The 23,695-nt window shown below is 46.2% G+C and overlaps 1 pseudogene; it reads left to right on the top strand.

Annotated features, from left to right (window-relative positions):
• Positions 1–6,708: 6,708 nt before the first annotated feature.
• The window catches only part of LOC106612423 (ankyrin repeat and protein kinase domain-containing protein 1-like), a 69,075-nt pseudogene continuing 52,088 nt past the window's right edge, over positions 6,709–23,695 (top strand).

Consider the following 23,695-nt stretch of genomic DNA (forward strand, 5'->3'; position numbering starts at 1 on the left):
GATCTGAATCAAGGATTACAGGGACTCTCCGCAACTATATTCAATGTGGGGGACAAAATTGAGGCTATGATTAAGAAGTTGGACCTCTTCTCTGTCTGCATTAACAAGGACAACACACAGGTCTTTCCATCATTATGTGATTTTTTTGTGTGCAAATGAACTCAACTTTACGGACAATGTCAAACGTGATATAGCGAAGCACCTGAGTGAGTTGGGATACTTTCCCGAAACGGATGACACAAACAACTGGATTCGTTATCCCTTTCATGTCCTGCCTCCAGTCCACTTACCGATATCGGAACAAGAGAGCCTCATCGAAATTGCAACAAGCGGTTCTGTGAAAATTGAATTTAATCAGAAGCCACTGCCAGATTTCTGGATTGGGTTGTGCTCAGAGTATTATTTGCGCCCTTGTCCTATAAGAGCTCTTTGTCACTTCCCAAGAGCCGGGTTGTGACAAACTCACACTCATTCTTATGTTTAATAAATGTTTCGTATAGTTTGTGTGTGGCAGGCTTACAATGATGGCAAAAAACAACATTTGAGAGTGCGCTGACCCTGGTGCTAGAGGGGTATGCAGCTGGAGGTTGAATGTTTGAAGGGGTACGGGACTATAAAAAGTTTGGGAACCACTGAATTAGAACAAACTACTTGACCATCAGTGACAATAATCAATCATATCAATGGTAGACTACTTCCTAACATTTCCAGTCTGGGTTTTCACTTCCCTCCTCATATGGACGAATACAACTTGTCAGATGATCTACTGCTTGTAAGACTGACTGTCTTACAATGTCATTCAATGAAAGGGCAAAAGTTACATCATTCACAGTTGAACATCTCCAAGGAGAGTGTAGAAACGGCCTGCTTAACATTACCGGCTCTCTCGCCACCAAATCACCTCGGCAGATCTTTTTTTCCATCTTCTCCTACATTTTCTCTGCGTACAGGCCCGGTCTCTTCGTCTTTATGAGGGAAATAGCGGAGGATCTTTGGCTCTGGATGAGTTTTATTTATTCCACTCTCTCCTGCCCTTGACCGCCAAGCATTGTGTTTCTGAAGCCTGGTCACGGGCGCACTGTGATGATGTATGGAGCTCACTGAGGTAGGGAAAGGCCTCCCAATCCTGACGTTATCTGCTCTTCCTAACAGGCACTGGCCAGACGCTGTTCCGATTAAACAATGGCTTCAGTATCCTCCAAACCAATGACACCGTAAGTGGGTAAGGAGACTTGAGAGATGCCCCTGACTGACTTGACACTGGAGTTAGGGACAGTCAGAGCAAACCATGGAGATGCTGTCTTTCAAAGTCACTCTCTCTCTGTTAGTTGCTAGTTAAAAATTGCCACAATAGAATGAGCTCCTTTAGAGATTTGGATGAACCTGTATTGTGCTGTGCCTCACGCAATGTACTATATATAATAGGTGTTATGTAGGGTGAGACACTAATCACAACTTCCTCATGTCAAATTAGATAGGCTATTATTAACCTAAAGTCGACCACAATTGATCTTGTGAAGTGTTTTGGACTTGTGGTCCTATTTCAGACCAGCACTGATTGTCAGGGAAGTGGTTGAAGTTTTCTTTATTTTCAGTTGCCTGTTGCAGAAATTGACAGTGCCATGTGCAGAAGAGCTATTCAAGTCTGTACAAAATTGTGGAGGGTGATTTGCGATGGAAATGGTTTGTAGACAGACATCAGAGTGATATTTCCTCGTCTTTTTCACATAGGTTTTTTTGTCAAGAGGAATTGTGAGAAAAAAATGCATGAAATATAAACGTCTTCAATTATCCCATTGTTTTCTCATTATTCTGCCTTTCGTCCGTTTTTGCCAACTCCTTATTAAGTGCTCACTTGTTCTGTAGTTACACAAGCAATGTGTGCTTAAGGGGAAATCTGGGATTGGTACAGCTGTTTTTTTATCAGTGATATAGCCATTGATTCTTGAAGAATATAATTTATACATACCTCATGTCTTGCAGAATCCACAAAATATTAGCTTGTTTTACTCCATTGTTTGTAAACAATGTAATTGTAAACTCACACATTGTAGCTTCAAGACATGGTTCAAATTACCATTAAGGGGTGACCGCTTCTTTGTTGTTTCAATCCCAGAATGCCCATTTTTCCACATCAAAATTCATGAACACTTGTTACCAAGAGAAAATAACTGCTCCTTTTTCTCCCAAACAGTGACAAATCAATTATACGGCTATCCAAAACCTGTGTGCCAATGTCAAAATAGGGGAAATACATTTGATGTAAAAAATCTGAAAATTAAGGAGGCAAGTGCAATTATATTGTTGCAATTGCACTTAAAGTAGGCTTACAATCATGCCCTGACAAATGACATTCAAATCGATTCAAACTGCATGCAATGTATGATTAAATTCATACTGGAACTGTCCCTGTTGCTGAAGGTATTTTTTCTCCTGGGATGCTTGCTTTCAGATGAAAACCAAAATATGCTGATGAGATGCCCAGCCTCAAAAGAGTACATTGTTGACTTATTAGCATCAGGAATGGCGGCGGTGTGGAGCGAATACCTGGTGTTGCTGTCTTTGTACTCCACATGGAAGATGCTTGGCCATTGAGAACCTGAATTTGCACATGTAAGAGATCAGATCCCTATTAGTAATTGCATGTTTTGGCTGACAAGAACCACACACTATAATCAAATCAAACCTACCTGCCTTCTCCTCTTTCAGCTGTTTCAGACAGCAGATAGAGCCGTCCACTCAGAAATAGGGAAATTAAAATGTAAAATAAGTGGGGGAAAGTGTAGTTGTAGGATTGCAAAATATGTTGTGCGCGATTAACAATACACATTTAATTTTGTAGTAGACCAGTGAAACAATGACATAGCAAGTTGGATAATTGTCTTGGCTTAAAGAAAAGTGTTAATGACCACTCTGCAGGTTGGTGGGAAACTTGATGCCGTGCATATCCACACAGAGCCAGCTGGAAACCACGGTCCTAAAGCACACCGTTGCCTCGTTTTATACCACATTCCATTGATAAAACTGGCGGGACAAAAATGCAATTTCAGAATGTGGGGGTACATGTCCCCCCGTGCATATCCACACAGAGCCAGCTGGAAACCACAGCGTTAACTATTTTTGAGAACTTTGCCACAGAAAACAAGTATGTGCAATGTACACTGTAGCTAATGCAATAAATAGCTTTTCCTAACAAAATGGTGGATGTTATTATTTGAAGGAGGGAAAAATCCGCACTCACCGAAATATTGTTTACGTTTTATTGTATTTTTTTAGGAGCAGATGTCAGAACAAACGGACATGTTTGGCGGCAGCCTCCGACAGTGTTTGGAGAACAATGGCATCACAATGCTATCACTTCATAGGAAAAAATACCTCCACATTTTTAGGGGTGCCACTTTGGTTTTAGAAGTGGGGGGGACATCTGCATGGTCCTAAAGCACACCATTGCCTCCTTTTATATCATGTTCCAATGATAAAACTTGGGGGACAAAAATGACCGACCAGGCTAGACTATCACATTCCAATGATAAAACTGGGGGGACCCTGACCCACCAGGCTAGACTATTACAGTGGTGGAAAGAAATTCATACTTGAGTAAAAGTAAAGATACCTTAAAAGATAATGACTCAAGTAAAAGTAAAAGTAACCCAGTAAAATATTACTTGAGTAGAAGTCTGTACGTAATTGGTTCAAAAAGTCATTAAGTATCAAAAGTAAAAGTATAAATCATTTAACATATCTTATATTAAGCAAACCAGACGACACAATTTTCTTATTTTTTTTAAATGATTTACGGATAGCCAGGGGCACAGTTCAACACTCAGACATAATTTACAAACAAAGCATGTGTGTTTAGTGAGTTTGCCAGATCAGAGGCAGTAGGGATGACCAGGAATGTTCTCTTGATAAGTGCGTGAATTAGACAATTTTCCTGTCCTGCTAAGCATTCAAAATGTAACAAGTACATTTGGGTGTCAGGGAAAATGTAAGGAGTAAAAAGTACATTATTTTCTTTAGGAATGTAGTGGAGTAAAAGTAAAATATAAATAGTAAAGTAAAGTACAGATACCCCAAAAACTACTTAAATAGTACATTAAAGTATTTTTACTTAATTACTTTACACCACCACTGGTCTATTGTATTGCCATATATCATTGGCATACATATTAAAGAGCTGTTTAAATTCACTTGGGTTCACAGTTAGGAGGCTCCTAGAGAATGCAAAGTGAACAACGGGGTTGACATCCCAATCCATCACCATGCGCTATCCCACCGTTAATCTCACTTGAAAGCTGGATGGCCGCTCCGTTTCTCAACTCACACCGTCACTTATGAAAATAGGCTTGCGTCCCAAATGGCACCCTTTTCCCTATATAGTGCACTACTTTTGTCCAGGGCCCATATGGCTCTGGTCAAAAGAAGTGGACTATAAAGGGAATATGGTGTCATTTGTGATGTACATACAGAAGGAGACTCACGGTCTATGTCATTTGACTTAAATGGCGCTGGATGGGATTACATTACTAATGTCAGTCAGGAGCCTTTGTCAAGGATCCTCTCTTTGTTTCACCTACTCTACAGTGCTGTTTGTGTGAGACATGTCTAGACCCGCACGGAATCCGCGCACGCCGAATTCCGACAAAAATCTGTGGAATTTCAAGTAGAATGCATAGGATTCTAAAGCTAAAAATAAGCTGCCAGCTGACAGCACATTTAAATAAATTTGAGTTGTTGCTGAATTTCCTCTGTTTTTATTTATGTATTTCAATCACCGAAAGGTGTAGCCAGAAGTGTAGCCCCTCTCCTGTGTGAGTGAGAGGTGGAGGGTGCAGACAGCTCTGTGTATTTTAATGACAGTTGTCTGAGGAGAGAAGTATCTAACAAAAAATGCCCAGATTTACAGCAGAGGAGCTGAGGAGTAAACACTTGGTGACCAGAATAACAGCCAGGGACAGGGACAGGGAGTTTCCAGCTGAACTGTATGAAGATGGAGGAGTACTTTTCTGCAAAGTTTGCCAGCATTCAATGGAGCAGTACTTACTGCAAAGTCTTTCAGCCTTCAATCAACTACGTATGGTGTCAAACTGCGGTGGAGCACCTGAGGTCACTACGACACAAAAATAGGAGGGCTAGTGGACCAGGTAAACATTCTGATGCTTTAGCTAGCTACAGATATACTAACTAGCTTGTAGGCTTGTTCTAGTTAGCTAATATCTGTTCTTGACAATATATTTTTGTCTGTATCTACATAGAGTGGCAAGCTAGCTAGCTAACCTTAGCCTGGTAAGCTTCCCATGCTGTCACTCCAGCTCCATCACGTAATTTAAACTATCTAGCTAACTTAGTTGAGGTAATGTTAGTTAGCTAACAAGTTAGCCAAGGCGACGTGGTGGAGGTATCACAAGTGACAAGCTAGGAATTACAAAAGCAGCAAGTCACTGACATATTTTTTGTGACTTTCTTTGTTGTTAACTATCATTGTTTGAAAATGTCATTGTGTGTGAGACATACTGCTGTCAGGGTTATGGACTGTGTGTGTGTGTGTGTGTGTGTGTGTGTGTGTGTGTGTGTGTGTGTGTGTGTGTGTGTGTGTGTGTTGCTTCAGGGGAGAGTGTGCTTAGCTTCCAAGCTTGAGATCCAATATAGGCCTGCTATTGAACTCAACCTGAGAAATTTTAATTCACCAAATGTAACCATTGTTCTTTATTTTCTACATTTGTTTTAGTCCAAACAAGAACACAGACCCTGGCCTCCTGTCTGGCAAAGACTCCCTCCACAGCTGAGAGAAATGAGTTAATCTTGGACTTCACAAGAATATTAATCAGACAGATATACCTCTAAAGAAGGGGCCCAAGTTATCCACATTTCTGAAGAAACACTGCAAGCAGGGAGGGCCTATCCCAGCGCCATCCGATCTGCCTACAGAGTACCTGCCAGAGCTCTATCCACAATATGAGCAGGACATAAAAGATGCTGTAGAGGAAAAGGATATTTATGTCATCCTTGATGAGATGATCAGTGCCTTTGGAAGATGTGCACTCGCTATCCTACTCCAGCCAGTGGGTGAGCGACCTGTTGTAGCAGACCTGGCTTTCTTGGATAAAGTAAACTTTACCACTGTGTCCCAAGCTGTCATTTCCTGTCTCAACAACAATAAGGTTGACTTTAACAATGTGTGGGCTTTTGTAAGCGACTCAGCCAGCTACATGAAGAAGGCTTTCACCAGCATCTTGAAGGACCTCTTCCCCAACTCCGCACACATCACCTGCTTTGCCCATCTCCTGAGACTGGTGATGGAGGTTTTTGTAGAGGTGTTTAAGGACGTGAACAGGCTGTGAGCTCTGGTGAAGAAGGTGTTCTGTCAGCACCCCAGGGTTGTCTGGAGCTGTGATCACTCATGCTGGAAAAGGAACATTCTCCTGTGAGGCCTGTGTATGCTGTGCAGACCAGGTGGGGCTCCTGGATACGTGCTGTGGAGTACCTGGCAGAGTACATGGATGTGCTCACTGACTTCACTACGACCATAGCAGAAACACCATTGTGAGCTGCTGAGGGAACACGAGGCCCAGCTGAAGGCCCGGGCACTGTTCATTGTGGAGCATAGTGAGAAGATAGTGGCTAAACTGACAAATCTGGAGGAGACCTCTGTGCCAACAGCAAACAACGTCGCCAGCAAGCTGGAGGACCTGCAAATGCAGTTTAAGTATGGCAGAACAGCTGGGGCTGACGACTGGCGCCCTCATACAACTGAGCTGCTGGAGCAGCTTCCAGAGGGAAACAGGCTCTCCTGCACAGTTTTTCCAGTCTGCCATGGCAGCATGCTCAATCAAGCTGCAGACTGTGCTGGAGAAGCACCCCTGCTTTCACCTTTTCAAGTCACTAACTGTTCTAGATCCAGCCCAGTTGGTAGGTGCAATAAAGGACATCAAGAACTATGTCCATGCCATCCCTGCTCTGAGCCAGGTGTCTGCAGAGGAGTGGCACCGATACATTGGCATCAACAAGGCAGACGCTATGGAAGTGAGTGCAGTGGACTGGTGGGCAGCTAGGCAAGACAGGATACTAGCCTTAGCTCACATTGCGGCGATACATCTGTGCCTCCCCACTACCTCAGTGGATATAGAGAGACTTTTTTCACGTTATCAGATGCAACTTAGTCAGTGTAGAAGGCGCCTCACAGAGAAAAATGTTAAAATGTTGTTGATTGCAAAGTATAATAGCATTGAGGATGGTAAGTTGGTCGTTGAAGATATCCCTCTAGTGGTGTGGGGGCTGTGCTTTGGCAAAGTGGGTGGGGTTATATCCTTCCTGTTTGGCCCTGTCCGGGGGTATCGTTGGATGGGGCCACAGTGTCTCCTGACCCCTCCTGTCTCAGCCTCCAGTATTTATGCTGCAGTAGTTTATGTGTCGGGGGGCTAGGGTCAGTCTGTTATATCTGGAGTATTTCTCTTGTCTTATCCGGTGTCCTGTGTGAATTTAAATATGTTCTCTCTAATTCTCTCTTTCTTTCTTTCTTTCTTTCTTTCTTTCTTTCTTTCTTTCTTTCTTTCTTTCTTTCTTTCTTTCTTTCTTTCTTTCTTTCTTTCTTTCTTTCTCTCTCTCTCGGAGGACCTGAGCCCTAGTACCATGCCTCAGGATTACTTGACATGATGACTCCTTGCTGTCCCCAGTCCACCTGGCCGTGCTGCTGCTCCAGTTTCAACTGTTCTGCCTGCGGCTATGGAACCCTGACCTGTTCACCGGATGTGCTACCTGTCCCAGACCTGCTGTTTTCAACTCTCTAGAGACAGCAGGAGTGGTAGAGATAATCTCAATGATCGGCTATGAAAAGCCAACTGACATTTACTCTTGAGGAGCTGACTTGTTACACCCTCGACAACTGTGATTATTATTATTTGACCATGCTGGTCATCTATGAACATTTGAACATCTTGGCCAGGTTCTGTTATAATCTCCACCCGGCACAGCCAGAAGAGGACTGGCCACCCCTCATAGCCTGGTTCCTCTTTAGGTTTCTTCCTAGGTTTTGTCCTTTCTAGGGAGTTTTTCCTAGCCACCGTGCTTCTACAGCTGCATTGCTTGCTGTTTGGGGTTTTAGGCTGGGTTTCTGTACAGCACTTTGAGATATCAGCTGATGTAAGAAGGGCTATATAAATACATTTGATTTGATTTGATTGAGCACTAAAAAGCATCAATAGCGATTTGCACGGTGGCCTGCATTTGGCCGTGCCAACGCTCTTCTCATCTTTGTCCACTACAATATTCAGAGTCTTCCGTACAGAGGACATTCCCCTTGTAGTCTTTTCACTGTAGGCATACTCTTTTTCCTCTAACTTTCATTTTACTTCAATGAAAAAAGCCTCCATCTTCGCAATCAACAGTAGACTAGACCAAGGCTCCTCTCTCGCTCTCTCTATCCTCAGGAGCACACGCACATGCCCGCAAGGAGTGAGTGTGCAAGGAGTGAGAGAACGTTGAAGCACGAAATTGGGGTGTAGCCTATGATAGACAGCCTCTCCTGTACAATTTGTTTGGCTACAATTCTACAATTTAATTTAATCGCCTTTTCTTTTTTTGGGGAACATAAGCCGTCAATTACTGGCTAACGGTGGGATTTGTGTGTTGACTTATTAAGTATGTGTGTGTGCTTGTTTGTGTGCATGTGTGTTATGACTTAGGTATATAGATCATGTCGTCACACACTATGGTTTGGTACCGCATGTCATGACTCATACATAATAATATAAAACCGATTTGTGTTTGTAGTCTCCCGAGACTTATTGGCAGTGTCCCATACTGTATGCAATGTGTAGCCCATTCTTCTATTGTTCCTTGTCATATAGGAGCTTATTGTACAGAGTTGGCTACATCACATACAGCGTAGGCAAGTGATTTGTAGCATGTCTACTGTATATTCTTGTACGTTTCATGTTCATCATGGATAACTTCCTGTTCTGTTACAGATTTTGCTTGCAGTTATTAAGGGTCACATTTACAACACTGATTGTACTCCATTTTGCAAGTCTGCTGTTAAGATATTTCAAGTCAAATCAAATTGCATTTGTCACATGCGCCGAATACAACAGGTGTAGACCTTACAGTGAAATGCTTACGCACAAGCCGTTAACCAACAATGCAGTTTTAAGAAAAACAAGTCTTGAGTAAAAAATAGATAAGTACCGGTACAGAGTCAATGTGCGGGGGTACAGGTTAGTCGAGGTAATTTAAGTAATATGTACATGTAGGTAGAGTTAAATTGACTATGCATAGATATTAAACAGAGAGTAGCAGCATCGTACAATGCGGACAATGCGGACAATGCAAATAGTCTGGGTAGCAATTTGATTAGCTGTTCAGGAGTCTTATGTCTTGGGGGTAGAAGCTGTTAAGAAGCCTTTTGGACCTAGACTTGGCGCTCCGGGACCGCTTGCCGTGCAACAGCAGAGAGAACAGTCTATGACCAGGGTGGCTGGAGTTTTTGACAATTTTTAGGGCCTTCCTCTGACACAGCCTGGTATAGAGGTCCTGGATGCCAGGAAGCTTGGCCCCAGTGATGTACTGCGCTGTACTTACTACCCTCTGTAGTGCCTTGCGGTCTCAGGCCGAGCAGTTGCCATACCAGGCAGTGATGCAACCAGTCAGGATGCTCTCAATGGTGCAGCTGTAGAACTTTTTGAGGATCTGAGGACCCATGCCAAATCTTTTCAGTCTCCTGAGGGGGAATAGGTTTTGTCATGCCCTCTTCACGACTGTCTTGGTGTGTTTGGACCATAATAGTTTGTTGGTGATGTGGACACCAAGGAACTTGAAGATCTCAACCTGCTCCACTACAGCCCCGTCGATGAGAATGAGGGCGTGCTCAGTCCTCCTTTTCCTTGTAGTCCACAATCACCTGTGTTGGAAGTTAGCTACCTTCAAGTTAGCTACCTTCAAATACGAACGCAGCCCGAACAAGGAGAGGGACCGACTTTGGCGGAAGTCGTGACAGTACCCCCCCCCTTGACGACCCGGAGGACGAGGCGCAGGGCGATCCGGATGGAGACGGTGGAACTCCCGCAGCAACGAAGGGTCCAAGACGTCCTCCACCGGCACCCAGCATCTCTCCTCCGGACCATACCCCTCCCACTCCACGAGGTACTGAAGGCCCCTTGCCCAACGCCTCGAGTCCAGGATGGCTCGAACAGCATACGCCGGGGCCATCGAGGGGGCAGAGGAACCTCCCGCACCTCAGACTCCTGGAGTGGACCAGCTACCACCGGCCTGAGGAGAGACACATGGAACGAGGGATTAATACGGTAATCTGGGGGAAGCTGTAACCTGTAGCATACCTCGTTCAGTCTCCTCAGGACTTTGAATGGCCCCCCAAACCGTGGGCCCAGCTTCCCAGCAGGGCAGGCGGAGGGGCATGTTTTGGGTTGAGAGCCAGACCCGGTCCCCCGGTGCGAACACCGGTGCACATGGGCGGCGTCCCAGGTCTCCTCTGTGCACTTAAACCATTCGTCCACCGCAGGAGCTTCGAACTGGCTCTGATGCCGAGGTGCCAGAACCGGCTGATACCCCAGTATGCACTGGAAGGGAGAGAGGTTAGTGGAGGAGTGGCAGAGTGAGTTTTGGGCCATCTCTGCCCAGGGGATGAACGCCGCCCACTCACCCGGCCCTGGCAATATGACCACACAAACCTACCCACATCCTGGTTTACTCTCTCCACCTGCCCGTTACTCTCGGGGTGAAAACCTGAGGTAAGGCTGACCGAGACCCCCAGACATTCCATGAACGCTCTCCAGACCCTGGACGTGAACTGGGGACCCCGATCAGAGACTATGTTCTCAGGCCCCCGTAGTGCCGGAAGACGTGAGTGAACAGGGCCTCCGCAGTCTGTAGGGCTGTAGGGAGACCGGGCAAAGGGAGGAGATGGCAGGACTTAGAAAAGTGATCCACAACGACCAGGATCGTGCAAGGTGAACCACCAGTACTTCCCACTAAGGCAACGCACCGTCCGACCGATGCCAGGGTGACCAGAGGAGGGTGACGTGTGGGCCCATTAGATGAAACGGTCATGGACAGCAGACGGAACGTACAGGCACCCAGCTGGACACTGCGGGGGAGTGGGCTCTGTGCGTAACGCCCGCTCGATGTCCGCGTCCAGCTCCCACACCACCGGTGCCACCAGGCAAGAGGCCGGAAGTATGGGAGTGTGATCCATGGACCGCTCCTCTGTGTGATACATCCTGGACAGTGCATCTGCCTTAGCGTTCTGGGAACCTGGTCTGTAGGACAGAGTGAAAACAAAATGGGTAAAGAACATGGCCCACCTTGCCTGGCGAGGGTTCAGTCTCCTTGCCGCCTGGATGTACTCCAGATTGCGGTGGTCAGTCCAGATGAGAAAAGGGTGTTTAGCCCCCTCAAGCCAATGTCTCCACGCCTTCAGAGCCTTGACAACAGCCAACAGCTCCCGGTCCCCCACATCATAGTTTCGCTCCGCCGGGCTGAGCTTCTTCGAAAAGAAAGCACAGGGGCGGAGATTTGGTGGCGTGCCCGAGCGCTGAGAGAGCCCGGCTCCTATCCCAGCCTCGGATGCGTCCACCTCCACTGTGAACGCCAAAGAGGGATCCGGATGAGCCAGCATGGGAGCCGAGGTAAACAGAGCCTTCAGGTGACCAAAAGCCCTGTCCGCCTCAGCCGACCAGTGCAGCCGCACCGGTCCCCCCTTCAGCAGTGAGGTAATGGGAGCTGCTACCTGACCAAAACCCTGGATAAACCTCCAGTAGTAGTTGGCAAACCCTAGAAACCGCTGCACTTCCTTTACCGTGGTGGGAGTTTGCCAATTATGCACAGCTGAAATGCGGTCACTCTCCATCTCCACCCCTGAAGTGGAAATACGGTACCCTAGGAAGGAGACGGACTGTTGGAAGAACAGACATTTCTCAGCCTTGACGTACAGATTATGCTCCAACAGTCGACCAAGCACCCTGCGCACCAGGGACACATGCTCGGCGCGTGTAGCGGAGTATATCAGAATGTCATCGATATACACCATTACACCCTGCCCGTGCAGGTCCCGGAAAATCTCGTCAACAAAGGCCTGGAAGACTGATGGAGCATTCATCAACCCGTACGGCATGACGAGTTACTCATAGTACCCTGAGGTGGTACTAAATGCCGTCTTCCACTCGTCCCCCTCCCAGATACCCACCAGGTTGTAAGCGCTCCTGAGACGCAATTTTGTGAAGAAGCGCGCCCCGTGCATTGACTCGATCGCACTGGCGATGAGAGGCAGCGGGTAGCTGTACCTCACAGTGATCTGATTGATACCTCGATAGTCAATACATGGGCGCAGACCCCCATCCTTCTTCTTCAAAAAAAATAAACTTGAGGAGGCAGGTGAAGTGGAGGGCTGAATGTATCCCTGCCCCAGGGATTCGGAGACATATGTTTCCTCTCCTCCTGTGACAGAGGATACACGTGACTCCTGGGAAGTGCTGCGTCTATCAGGAGATTTATCGCACAATCTCCCCGTCGATGGGGTGGTAATTTAGTCGCGCTCTTCTTACAGAAAGCGAGAGCCAAATCGGTATATTATGAGGGGATGCGCACGGTGGAGACCTGGTCTGGACTTTCCACCATAGTCACACCGATGGAAACCCCTACACACCTCCCTGAGCACTCTCGTGACCACCGCTTGAGAGCCCTCTGTTGCCACAAAATAGTGGGCTCATGACAGGCCAACCAGGGTAGGCCCAGCAACACAGGAAACGCAGGAGAATCAATAAGGAAGAGACTGATTCTCTCCTTGTGACCCTCCTGCATAACCATGTCTAGTGGAGCGGTGGCCTCTCTAATCAGCCCTGACCCTAATGGTCGACTATCTAGAGCGTGCACAGGGAAGGGCATATCCACAGGAACAAAGGGGGATCCCTAAATTATGGGCAAATGAACGGTCAATAAAATTCCCAGCTGCGCTTGAATCTACGAGCGCCTTATGCTGGGAATGCGGGGAAAACTCATACTCATACTAATAAACACATACATGTGAGCAACAGGGGGCTCTGGGTGAGCCTGGTGCCGACTCACCTGGGGTGACACGATAGTGCCCTGCCTGCTGCCTCGACTCCCTGAGGAACCTCCTCAGCACCGACCAGCAGTGTGCCCTCTGCGGCCACAGATGGTGCACGGAATGACCCCTCCTCCAGTCACCCTAAACGCAGCACCTCACAGCTCCATGGGCGTCGGATCGGAGGTGCTGGGGGATGAAACTGACGGGTCCCGATCCGGACGTCCGCGGGTGGCCAGCAGGTTGGACAGGTCCACCAGCTGGAGGGTGGTGTCTCGGCAGGCCAACTCCCGACGGACGTCCTCGCGCAGACTGCACCGGTAGTGATCGATCAGGGCCCTGTCGTTCCATCCCACGCTGGCGGCCAGGGTCCGGAAGTCCAAAGTGAAATCCTGCGCGCTCCTCGTCCCCTGCCTCAGGTGGAACGGACGTTCACCTGTCGCTCGACCCTCAGGCGAGTGGTCGAAAACTGCCCAAAAGCGATGGGTGAACTCTGTGTAATGGTCCAACGCCGTGTCTCCCTCACTCCATACGGGGTTGGCCCACTCCAGGGCTTTGCCTGAGAGGCAGGAGACGAGGGTGGACACGCTCTCACGTCCCGAAGGAGCCGGGTGGACGGTCGCCAGGTAGAGCTCCAGCTAGAGTAGGAACCCCTGGCATCCGGCAGCCGTCCCATCATACTCCCTCGGGAGTGCGAGCCGAATCCCGCTGGGACCGGGTGAAGGAGGGGTGGACAGTGGAGCCTGCTGTAGTGGGGCTGGTGGAGGCGTTGGAAGACCTCCTTCTCTCTCCCATCTATCCATCGTCTGCAGTACGCGATCCATGGCGGTGCCCAGACGTTGTAACATGGTCGCGTGCTGCTGGACTCGCTCTTCGACAGCAAAAGGGGGGTCGTCTGCTCCTGCTGACTACATTTCAGGTGAGTAATTCTGTAAGGTGTCTATGTGTAGCTGGTGAGATGAGTCAGGCGCAGGACACCAGATATGAGTAATGAAAGCAATTTTACTCAATAATATCACAATACACGTTTTATAAATACAAGCCCACAAATACAGACCGCAATACAATAAACAATTACTCACAAACAAACATGGGAGAACAGATGGTTAAATAATGAAGACGTAATTGGGGAATTGAAACCAGGTGTATAAGACAAAGACAAAACAAATGGAAAATGAAAAGTGGATCGGCGATGGCTAGAAGGCGTGACGTCGACTGCCGAACGCCGCCCAAACAAGGACAGGGACCGACTTCGGCGGAAGTCGTAACATATACAGCAAAACTGATCTGGGACCAGACATTATCAAAATATTTTGTTTCATAATCTTTCCGTGTGCTCTTTCCACATCACCACATCCAACCAGTAAGTCATATCAACAATAGGCCATAAAGAGGTTGCCAACTGTCACAAATGTTGGCAGGCCTATTTAATCGCCATGGTGAATATGATTACATATTGTGTTAATGACTAGCTTCTTTTAAAGGAGCATACTGCACAATTGTATTACAGGAGTGGTGTACTCACTGTGAATACAGAGAGATCCTTTATCCCCTCCTGGGACTGATGATCAACCTCTCAGGTAATTCCGCCACAGCCATCCAGGTATGATAGAGGCTGTTAGGCTGTGCATTTCCCAAATAGCACCATATTTCCTATATAGTGCCCTACTTTTGACCTAGGGTGCCATTAGGAGTTGGGCTGTGATTAAATAGTCCTTGGCCCACATATCAGGGTAACACATCAATTGGATGGGAAGAGGGAGGGAGTTGGGGTGGGAGGTGAGTGGAAGAACAAGAACAAGCTTTTGTTTCAGCCCCTTTGGTATAATTATAAGCACCCTTATGAAAAAGTGATATGTACAGCGAATATTAGATGAACCTTTCTCTCTTATCTTGCAGGAGCATGCTATTCCCGTCAGTGGCGTATGCTTGAGCTTGCTGAGTGATCCCGACGTGGGCATCATCACAGTGAGTGGTATGAATCTCACCCCCTAGCACCACAGGGCCCCGACGCAGCTCTACTGATGAGACAACACCACTGCATCTCTCACTGACACTTCTCTACTGCCTCTCTGGCATATCATGCTCTAACTATCCATATCGCAAGCATTTTTCATATGCAAACAAAGATGGAAGAGATGGGTATTTGGAGAGAAACTAAACAATACCTTTTATATGTGTAGCTACTTGTTTTAGATACAAACCCAACTCCTGCTTCGTCAGCATGTTTTCCGAGGCATTGAAAAGTTATGATTAGAACACGTAAAAGAACACAACATATTTTGGTCTGAGCAGTCTCGCTCAATGGGCTTAAAACTATTCAAAATGTATCTTGACATAAGAGTCTCTCTCTCTCGCTTGCTCTCTCTCTCTCTCTCTCTCTGCTCTCTCTCTTTCTCTCTCTCTGAAATTAAGTGTGACATTATTAAGGATCTCTCTCTCTGGGTCATTAAATGTGAGAGAATATCAACAGCAGGTGTTGATGACTGCTCTGTTTATTTCCCCACTCACTTTGTTTATTTTCTCACTGACTGCGTATTGTTCTTTCTCTTGGCCTCAGAGAGCCACAGGTTTGCTGAGTACCGTGCTCCCACAGTCCCCCGCTGCTACTGAAGATGCCGTGCAGGGATGAGTTGGTGGGGATAATGTGGAGGCTACTGAAAGTAATGCCAAGCATAATTTATTGCCTTTCTTTTTTAAATCGTTCTTTGTTTTGGATGATCACTGCCTGCCTGATTCACAAGGCCTCCTTCCCTATCTACGGAAATCCACATCTTCTTGATAAAATAATAATGTGTTGTATGGACTGATATAAAGTATACTGTAAATAATGTGAGAGAAATCTTTTTATCTTGCCATGCAGGGATCAGGGATGACCACCACTAAATATTTGATCAAAACCCTCACAGTGTGTATGGCTATCAGTCAAACGGCTCAGGAGGAGTTGGTGAAATGTGATAAAAGTAAGATACATGTATGATCGATTGGTCTTGGTTTTTGAAGTAGTCTGTTATGTAAAAGATGATAAATAATAAAACCTGATATACGTACACATGTGCGTGAGTGCGAGCGTTTTGGTTTGTGTGTATGAGCATGTCTGTTTTTGTTTTGTGTGTATGTGCCTGTGTGTGTGTGTGCTTATTTTGTCTGTGTGTGTACATTGGGCAACTTTTATTTTGGAGGTAATGGCAGGGAATGCTGCCCTGTGCTTGGACCACTGTTTGAGGTCCAAAAGTTTGGACACACCTATTCGTTCAAGGTTTTTCCTTTATTTTTACTATTTTCTACATTGTAGAATAATAGTGAAGACATGGAAACTATGAAACTATGAAAGAACATATATGGAATCATGTAGTAACCAAAAAAGTGTTAAACAAATCAAAATATATTTTATATTTGAGATTCTTCAAAGTAGTCGTGACTTTACCTCTAATCTGATGACTGTAATTTATTTAATCCACTAACTATGTTTAATTGTTACCCGATTAAATTAACCAAACCAAAAACCGTGGATAGATGACAACATTTGTGCAAAACTGAAAGCGAGAACCACCGCATTCAGCCATGGCAAGGCGACTGGGAACATGGACGTGTACAAATAGACCAGCTATGACTGCCATAAGGCAATCAAAGAGGAAAAACAACAGTACAGGGACAAAATGGAATGGCAATTCAACGGCTCAGACACAAGACATATGTTACTGGGAAGGACTCCTGACTAGGGCTGACCCCATTTAGTCAAGTGGTCGATTGTTTGGTCAATATGCTGTTGGTCAACAGAACATTTTTTTGTCGAGCAGTTGCAAATAAAATAAAAACGTAATGGCACATGTCTTGATTGACGCCTGTCTCAGTGGACTAATCCATTGCGGGGCCGTGGGGATGGGACACCAGTATCACCAGTAGTACGTTTACTGTTAATTCCCATAATTTCTAATCTACAATGCTTGTTTGGTTACTGTAATTTTTGTTAATGCATTCAATATATTATTATGACAGTCTTTTCCATTTCTCATTGTCGGAGCGGACACGTTGTTTGCACAACCTAGGCTAGACTTGTGAGAAACAAGTTTTTGTTTCTTTCATTCCATTTACAAGTTGTCATATTATTAGTTGTGTTTTGTTTGGAGCGCTCCTGTCAATGTCGAGTAAAGACACGCTCCTAATTATGCATAGAACTAGGCCCGAGGCTACCTGGCCTCCGTGCAAATGTAGGCTTATAAATGTGCCCATTTGGGGATCTGATAGTATTTCTGATTGTCTTAACTCACCACCAAAACTAATGAGCTGTGAAGCTTCTCAAAGTAATTTTTATTTAACTCAAACAGCAAGTATACAAAGTGTAACGCCCTGGCCATAGAGAGGGGTTTTTTGTTCTTTATTTTGGTTAGGCCAGGGTGTTACATTGGGTGGGCGTTCTATGTTCTGTTTCTATGTGTTTGTATTTCTTTGTTTTGGGCCGTGTGTGGCTCCCAAATCAGGCACAGCTGAAGTTCGTTGCTGTTGATTGGGAGTCAGACATAAGTGCATGTTTTTCCGTTGGGGTTTGGTGGGTAATTGTTTCTGTTCGTGTTACTGTGTTAAACGTGACAGGACTGTTTTGGTTGTCTGTTTATTGTTTTGTATTGTATAGTGTTCTTGCCGTAATTAAATATATGACGAACACTAACTCCGCTGCGTTTTGGTCCACTCTCTCTAAAGGCAACCGTTACACAAAGTCTGTTTTTACATCCATTGAGAATTACAATAGCTCCTCAATGTAGGCTATTTGAAAAATCCTTCCAGCTCTCTCCCTTTAAATGATAACCACTAGGAGTGAAAGGAAAAAAATGGCAAGCTCTGATTCGGTGATTACTTCTTATCCCTTGCTTCTTATCCCTCGCTGTCAAGTGTCAGTGTGCAGCGGGTAGGACGGAGACAGGCGCAGGACACAGAAATTAGTAAAAACGTAGTTTACTCAAATAAATCACAAACTAATTCCATACAGGGAAAACAACCCAGCTCGACACAAAAGAGCGACCACTTAACAAAGAACAAACATGCACAAAACCATGTGGGAACCAGAGGGTTAAATAGGGAATAAATTATAATGTAATGGAAATCAGGTGTTTACAATCAAGACAAAACAAATGGACAAAGAAACGTAGACAAAGAAACGTGGCGGCTAGAAAGCCGGTGACGTCGACCGCCAAACGCCGCCCGAACAAGGAGAGGCACCAACTTCGGCGGAAGTCGTGACACTTGCGCAAATAGCGTATCTGTATCTGAAGCTCACTGGCACAGGAAACTGAGGGTCTAGAATATGTTATACAATGTTGCAAGTTTGTTAGCGCAAGCTTCGAGCTGGACCAAGTTGATAGTTGATACAATATTTCAAGTTCCTTGCAGACAGGCCATGCGTAGCCAATGTCATTTATTTTTATCGGGATATTTTCTACTTGCAGGCTGCAATGTTTTATTTGTTGACTTTATGTAGGCTATTTTTACATAGTTGGCAATGGCAATAGATGTTACTTTTACATTTGTAGAATTTTGATTTGGATTTATATAGAATGTTTATTAATCACATGACAATGATTTTGAGATATGTCAACTTTATTATAAAATAAATGAAACTGTTCCACAAAATAATAACTGGCACGCAGATCAGTATAAATTGTAAGATAAATTGGCACTCCAAATGGAAAAGGTTGCCAACCACTGGTGTAGCCTATTATCGAGGACTTAGAGGACTATCATTTGTTTTTCAACACAACAATGACCCAAAACACACCTCCAGGCTGTGTAAGGGCTATTTGATCAAGAAGGAGAGTGATGGAATGCTGCATCAGATGACCTGGCCTCCGCAATCACCCAACCTCAACCCAGTTGAGATGGTTTGGGATGAGTTGGACTGCAGAGTGAAGGATAAATGGTCAGCATATGTGGGAACTCCTTCAAGACTGTTGGAAAAGCATTCCTGATGAAGCTGGTTGAGAGAATGCCAAATGCAAAGATGTCATCAAGGCAAAGGGTAGCTACTTTGAAGAATCTAAAATATATTTTGATTTGTTTAACCCTTTTTGGGTTACTACATGTTTCCATATGTGTTATTATATAGTTGTGATGTCTACACTATTATTGTACAATGTAGAAAATAGTCAAAATAAAGAAAAAACATTGAATGAATAGCTGTGTCCAAACTTTTGACTGGTTGGACTGGTACTGTATATATATATACACACCTACTCATTCCACACAATACCCCATAATGTCAAAGTGGAATAATGTTTTTTAGAAACTTTTACAAAATATAAAAAATGCAAAGCAGAAATGTCTTGAGTCAAGTATTCAACCTCTTAGTGAAGGCAAGCCTAAATATGTTCTGGAGTAAAAATGTGCATAACAACTCACATAATAAAAAGCATTGATTCACTTTGTGATCAATACTGTAATAGAGTTTAACATGAATGTTTTATGAATACCTAATCGCTCTATCCCACACGTATAATAATCTGTAAGGTCCCTCAGTCAAGCAGTGAATTTCAAACATGGATTCAACAACAAAGACCAGGGAGTTTTTCCAATGCCTTGCAATGAAGGGAACCTATTGTTAGATGGGTAAAAAATTCAAAAGTAGACATTGAATATCCCTTTGAGCAAGTTATTAATTACACTTTGCATGTTGTAGCAATACACCCAGTCACTACAAAGATACAGGCGTCCTTCCTAACTCAGTTGCCGGAGAGGAAGGAAACCGCTCAGAGATTTTACCATGAGCACAATGGTGACTTTAAAACCATTACAGTGAGGGAAAAAAGTATTTGATCCCCTGCTGATTTTGTACATTTTCCCACTGACAAAGAAATGATCAGTCTATAATTTTAATGGTAGGTTTATTTGAACAGTGAGAGACAATAACAACAAAAAAATTGAGAAAAACGCAAGTTATAAAAATGTTATAAATAATGTTATAAATTGATTTGCATTTTAATGAGGGAAATAAGTATTTGACCCCTCTGCAAAACATGACTTAGTACTTGGTGGCAAAATCCTTGTTGGCAATCACAGGGGTCAGACGTTTCTTGTAGTTGGCCACTGTCACGGTTGTTGTCGGTGAATGAGGACCAAAACGCAGCAGGTACGTGAATGCTCATCTTGATTTTTAATTACTCTCAAAAATGAACATACAAAATAACAAAACACGAAAAAACGAACACTCGACAAATAAACAGTCTGGTAAGGCACAAGGCTATACACAGAATAATCACCCACAAATAACACATACAAACACACCCTAATATATGGGACTCTCAATCAAAGGCAGATAGACAACACCTGCCTTCAACTGAGAGTCCCAACCCCAATCAACCAAACATAGAAACACACACACTAGACTAACCCTAGAATTAACTAAACATAAACCAAAACCCGGAAATACTAAATCAAACACCCTTTACACAAACACAACACCCCGAACCACATAAAACAAATACCCTCTGCCACGTCCTGACCAAACTACAAAAACAATTAACCTTATACTGGCCAGGACGTGACAGTACCCCCCCCCTTAAAGGTGCTACCCCAGAAGCACCTAAAAAAATAACCCCAAGCAACACCAAAAAAAAAATTCCCCTTTTCTAAAGGGAGGGAAGGGAGGGTGGCTGCCGTCAACGACGGCACTGTGCTACACCCCCTCCCCAACCCACCTATTTCTGGAGGTGGCTCTGGTTCCGGCCGTTCCAGGCTGTCGGGCCACTCTGGCATCGCCGAGGGGCAGTCGGGCCAGTCTGGCATCGCCGGGGGGCAGTCGGGGCAGTCTGGCAATTCGGGAGAGTCTGGGCAGTCTGGCAATTCGGGAGAGTCTGGGCAGTCTGGCAATTCGGGACAGTCTGGGCAGTCTGGCAATTCGGGACAGTCTGGGCAGTCTGGCAATTCGGGACAGTCTGGGCAGTCTGGCAATTCGGGACAGTCTGGGCAGTCTGGCAATTCGGGACAGTCTGGGCAGTCTGGCAATTCGGGACAGTCTGGGCAGTCTGGCCACTCGGGCCACTCCGGCAGTTCAGGGCAGTCTGGCCACTCCGGCAGTTCAGGGCAGTCTGGCCACTCCGGCAGTTCAGGGCAGTCTGGCCACTCCGGCAGTTCAGGGCAGTCTGGCCACTCCGGCAGTTCAGCGCAGTCTGGCCACTCCGGCAGTTCAGCGCAGTCTGGCCACTCCGGCAGTTCAGCGCAGTCTGGCCACTCCGGCAGTTCAGCGCAGTCTGGCCACTCCGGCAGTTCAGCGCAGTCTGGCCACTCCGGCAGTTCAGCGCAGTCTGGCCACTCCGGCAGTTCAGCGCAGTCTGGCCACTCCGGCAGTTCAGCGCAGTCTGACCTCTCTGGCGACTGTTGACTGGCGGGCAGCTCTGACGACTGTTGACTGGCGGGCAGCTCTGACGACGACTGTTGACTGGCGGGCAGCTCTGACGACGACTGTTGACTGGCGGGCAGCTCTGACGACGACTGTTGACTGGCGGGCAGCTCTGACGACGACTGTTGACTGGCGGGCAGCTCTGACGACGACTGTTGACTGGCGGGCAGCTCTGGTGACGACTGTTGACTGGCGGGCAGCTCTGGTGACGACTGTTGACTGGCGGGCAGCTCTGGTGACGACTGTTGACTGGCGGGCAGCTCTGGTAACGACTGTTGACTGGCGTGGCTGGGTTGACGCACTTGTAGCCTGGTGCGTGGTGCTGGTACTGGGCTTACCAGATTATGTACACGCACCTCCAGGCTAGTGCGGGGAGCGGGAACAGGACGAGTCGGACTGGGTTGACGCACTTCCGGGTCCGCACGAGAGACAGGAGCTGGAAACCCAGGGCTATGGAGGCGCACAGTCGGTCTCGATCTTACCTCCTGCACAACCCGTCTTGGCTGGATGGAACTAGTAGCCCTGTACGAGCGGGGTGCCCGTACAGGGCAGACTGGGCTGTGCAGGGGCCTGATGGTAGCCGTGCGTAGAGCGGGAGTTGGGTAGCCTGGTCCTCGGAGGCGTACCGGCGACCAGATGCGCTGCGCAGGCATCCTCCTACCAGGCTGGATGCCCGCTCTAGCACGGCACCTGCGAGGGGCTGGAATAACACGCACCGGACTGTGCGTGCGTATGGGTGAGATAGTGCGCTCCTCAGCGAAACATAGCGCTCTCCACCCCATACGCTCCTCCATATAACCACGAGTAGCTGGCTTCCGGCTCTTCTTACGCCTAGCCAAACTACCCGTGTGCCCCCCCCAAAAAATTTCTTGGGGGTGCCTCTCGTGCTTCTCCTTCAGCGCGTACTTGGCCTCGTACCACCGCCTCTCTGCCTTGGCTGCCTCAATTTCCCACTGCGGGCGTCGATAATCCCCAGCCTGATGCCAGGGTCCGGCCCCGTCCAGAACTTCCTCCCAAGTCCACTTCTCCCGCCAGTCCAACTCGAACTCCGTCTGCTCCTTCCTCTGCTGCTTGGTCCTTTGGTGGTGGGTGATTCTGTCACGGTTGTTGTCGGTGAATGAGGACCAAAACGCAGCAGGTACGTGAATGCTCATCTTGATTTTTAATTACTCTCAAAAATGAACATACAAAATAACAAAACACGAAAAAACGAACACTCGACAAATAACAGTCTGGTAAGGCACAAGGCTATACACAGAATAATCACCCACAAATAACACATACAAACACACCCTAATATATGGGACTCTCAATCAAAGGCAGATAGACAACACCTGCCTTCAACTGAGAGTCCCAACCCCAATCAACCAAACATAGAAACACACACACTAGACTAACCCTAGAATTAACTAAACATAAACCAAAACCCGGAAATACTAAATCAAACACCCTTTACACAAACACAACACCCCGAACCACATAAAACAAATACCCTCTGCCACGTCCTGACCAAACTACAAAAACAATTAACCTTATACTGGCCAGGACGTGACAGCCACCAGGTTTGCACACATCTCAGGAGGGATTTTGTCCCACTCCTCTTTGCAGATCTTCTCCAAGTATTTAAGGTTTCGAGGCTGACGTTTGGCAACTCGAACCTTCAGCTCCCTCCACAGATTTCTATGGGATTAAGGTCTGGAGACTGGCTAGGCCTCTCCAGGACCTTAATGTGCTTCTTCTTGAGCCACTCCTTTGTTGCCTTGGTCGTGTGTTTTGGGTCATTGTCATGCTGGAATACCCATCCACGACCCATTTTTAATGCCCTGGCTGAGGGAAAGAGGTTCTCACCCAAGATTTGACGGTACATGGCCCCGTCCATCGTCCCTTTGATGCGGTGAAGTTGTCCTGTCCCCTTAGCAGAAAAACACCCCCATAGTATAATGTTTCCACCTCCATGTTTGACGGTGGGGATGGTGTTCTTGGGGTCATAGGCAGCATTCACACCCACACCCTAAATCTCTGGAGGGGGAGACATTCTCTCTTTACCTACCAGTATTGGCTAAAGGAATGTATTTTGTCTCCGGAGAGTTTTGCCCACCTAAAACTCTTGCATCCAAAAGTGCATAATGGAACAATAATTCTAACATGGGGAATGTGGGAAATGGTTAGTGGGGAGATGTAGAAAAAAGGAATTTCATATTGTTTTTCATTTATGATATCATTAAAAACTGTATGGACAAAATACTCTAACT

This window comes from Salmo salar, chromosome ssa09, assembly GCF_905237065.1.
Source record: "Salmo salar chromosome ssa09, Ssal_v3.1, whole genome shotgun sequence".
NCBI classification, from domain to species: domain Eukaryota; kingdom Metazoa; phylum Chordata; class Actinopteri; order Salmoniformes; family Salmonidae; genus Salmo; species Salmo salar.